This window comes from Miniopterus natalensis, chromosome 4, assembly GCF_054644295.1.
Source record: "Miniopterus natalensis isolate mMinNat1 chromosome 4, mMinNat1.hap1, whole genome shotgun sequence".
Lineage (NCBI taxonomy): Eukaryota > Metazoa > Chordata > Mammalia > Chiroptera > Miniopteridae > Miniopterus > Miniopterus natalensis.
The window spans coordinates 23,918,831-23,922,708 of record NC_142084.1 but is presented as its reverse complement, the minus strand read 5'-3'; positions in this window follow the sequence as shown (position 1 = coordinate 23,922,708).

Genomic DNA, 3,878 nt, shown 5'->3' with positions numbered 1-3,878 from the left:
AGTCAAAAGACAAGTGTTGATGAGGATGTGGAGAAAAGGAAACTGTCATGCATTGTTTATGGTAATGTAAATTGATGCAACCACTTTGGAAAGCAGCATGAAGGCTCCTCAAAAATTAAAAATACAACTACCGTATGACCTAGCAATCCCACTTCTGAGAGTTTACTAAAGGGAATAAAATCACTGTCTCGAAGAGACTTTGCATTCTTGTGTTTATTGCAGCACTATTCACAACAGCCAGGATATGGAAACAACCCAAGTATCCATCAGTGGTTAAATGGGAAAAAAAATACAAACACCCCACAATGGACTATTATTAAGCCATAAAAAAAGGGAGGAAATCCTGCCATTTTCAATATGAATAAACCTGGAGATCATCATGCTAAATGAAATAAGCCAGACACTGAAAGATAAATGGGGCTGCATGATCTCACTTCTGTGAAATCTAAAAAAGTTGAACTTATAGCAACAGAAAGTAGAATGGAGGTCACCAGAGGTCAGGGTGGAGGAAAAGGGGAGATGTTGGTCAAAGGGTACACACTTGAAGTTCTAAGATGAATGAATTCTAGTGACCTATATTATAACATGGTGGCTATAGTTAAAGGATTGAGTACTTGAAATTTGCTAAGAGTCAATCTCAAGTGTTTTCAAGCACACACAAAAAAGGGTAACTATGGAGATGATGGATATTCTAATTAGCTTGGTTTTGGTAACCATTTCGCAATGTATATGTATGTCAAAACATCAGCCCGGCTGGTGTGGCTCAGCGGTTGAGCATCAACTTATGATCCAGGAGATCATAGTTTGATTCCCCATCAGGGGACATGCCCTGGTTATGGGCTCGATCCCCATACGGGGTGCGCAGGGGGCAGCCAATAAATGACTGTCTCATCATTGATTTTCTCTCTCTCTTTCTCCCTCTCCCTTTCTCTCTCTGAAATAAACAAAGACATATTTTTCAAAAAAACACACACATAACAATGTACACCTTAAATATATACAGCTTTTGTCAGTCACCTCAGTAAAGTTGGAACAACAACAAAATCCTAATATTCTTAAGCTACTGCTTATTTATAATTGTTACAAATGAAATGGAACTCTTGTGATATATATAATTAATAAAAATGGAAGCACCATATTTTAATGTAAGATATACAATATAGGTAATGTTTAATAGATATTAGGATGCACTATTTAATAAATATGGATGCATCATAAATTATTTAAGCATTCAACAAGTAAAGGACATTTAGAATATTTTTACTATTTCAGCAATGATAAATGGGCATATTTGTATACATTCATGACAGTCAAATTTTGTACACATTTCTCCTTTTTTTTTTTTTTTGTCATTTTGCTCTGTTTGGCTTTGTTTTGTTTTTTAATAATCCTTTTGTTCATTCTACTATCTCTCTATTATTTTATTTAGGTTTCTTCTTATTTTTAGCTCATTTTTGTGTGTGTTTTTAAGTTTTAGCATTCATTTATGAACCTATATGTTTTTGTGTATCTGCGTACATTAAATATTTTACCTATATTACATAAATATTTAAACTATATGAAATAGATAATATATTAAATATGTATTACTAAGACTTATATATTTATATTTAGTCTCTAAGCACCAAAGTAGTTTATTTTAGAGAAGCATATTTCACTATGGATTAGAAGGGCTCTTTGAAGATATTAATTTTTTCTTTTGAAAATATATCTTTATTGACTTCAGAGAGAGGAAAGGAGAGGGATAGAGAGAGACATCAATGATGAGAGTCACTGATTGGCCGCCTCCTGCACACCCCCAACTGGGGATTGAGCCCGCAACCAGGGCATGTGCCCTGGTCGGGAATTGAACCCCGATCACCTGGATCGTAGGTCGATGCTCAACTGCTGAGCCACGCCCTGCTGGGCTGAAGATATTAATTATATTTATTTAAAGTTTTATTCTACTTTACCATGTCTATTTAATTGTGATGTTAATTTTCTCATAATTTAGGTTTGGCAGTTTCAACCCCCTTGGCCCCACCAGGCTTTTGTCTTTTTTTTTTTTTTTTTTTTCTGAATATCTGAAGATTCTTAGGAAATTCTAGACTGCAGTTTGAAAGGCAGGGAGCATTTCTTTTGTGTACTTGAGAGTCTCTGAAGGCTTTGCAGTGGATGTATGTTCTGACTCCTACAGGCTCGCCTTTGCTGTGGATATGTGGTGAGAGTACCTGGGGGCCAGGCATATGTGTCACCCACCTTCAGGATATGGACTCCATGGAGCTTCTTTGTGGTTATAAGGTGCCTGGGACAATTTTCAGATTCATTGTCCCAGCGTGGGAGTGTCTAGTATGAAAATGGTCACCTCATAGAGTTAGTTGTGTTCTTTGCTTTATTGGGGAGAGAAGAGGAGTGGGGATTACCAGAGTCATTTGGTCATATAGCAGAGAAATCAGTTCAGCCAGAATGTGCATTTTCCCCATTGCTGCTGGGGTCTCTTCCTTTCCAATCCTTTTACATTTTTTCTCTTGTCTCATTAAGCTACCCGGACTGCCAGCACTGTGCTGAATAGTGATGACGTTGGGCATCCTTGTCTCATTCCTCGTCTCAGAAAACTTTCAACATTTATTATTTTGAATGATGCTTTCTTATAGGTCTTTTAGTGGGTATCTTTTATCTAATCAAAGAAGTTTTCTTTATTTTTTATTTACTGAATATATACATATTTCAGTGGGTGTTGAGAAATTTTTTCTGCATCCATTGAGATAATATGATATCTTCCCTTGATTCTGGTAGCATGTATGAATATATTGGTTCGCTTTAGGCAGCTATTCAACCTTGCATTCTTTGAATAAACCCTACTTTGTCATTGGGTCTTGTCAGGAAAGCAAGGAGCTGATGAAATTGGGTATTTTGAATATAGTCTAGCAAAAGGATTGTTTAAAACAATATGGACTAGAAAATAAAGAAACCGCAAGAAGTAAAATATTGGAGCCCTCTTAGTGTCCCCAGGCTTACAGGCATGAGGGCTGGAAGTGGTTAACAGAACCAGAAGAAGGAGAGCTGAGTGGAGAGAGACACCTGACAGGAACTGAAGGAATTAATAAACCTGCCTTAGTTTTCTCCTTTCTTCTAATTTCTAACTAGTGCTTACCATGGCCAAACCCAGATGAAAGCTTAAAAGAAGAGAAATTCATTGATACAGTCCTTGTAGGCTGTTCTCCCATTGTGCCAGGCAGAGTGCACTTTGATCCAAGAGCATCTGTATGAAATTTGTAAGATTTCAGCCCCTTGAAGTCTGTTGAGATATGTCTTCTGACCTGGCACATGGCAGTTTTTCTGAATGTTCTATGTGTGCTTGGAAAAAAGGCTTATTTTACAGTTTCTGTTTACAAGATTTTATATGGATCCACTAAATCAGCTTTGTTTTTTATATTCATGTTTTCTGTATTCTTAATGTTTTTCTTAATCCATCAGTTTCTGAGAAAAGTGTGCCTTACCTTCAGGAAGGAAAAATATCTCATTGTGACTGTGAGTTTATTTCTTCCTAGAGTTTGGTCAAGAAAATGTATAATTTCTGTAGTTGTACATGTTAGTCTATCATTTCCATGAATTCAAATGGCATGGCTAAAGTGTACACAAGAATAAAATTGCATGCAATCATAAGAAGCATGTGTGGTGTTAGAATGGCAGCCTTGTTCCTTTAAAGGAAGAGGCATTGATACAACCATTATTAATGTGACTTTTACTGAAATGTTGCCAGAGTTTCTTCCATCCCAGTACATGTCCTTTTGCAAATGATTAAGCAATTAATGACTCTCCCTTAACCTCTCTGCTAAGCTAAGTGCCACATTGATTAAGGCTCTGAATTGGTTTATGTTACTTTCTCAGTTGGATCA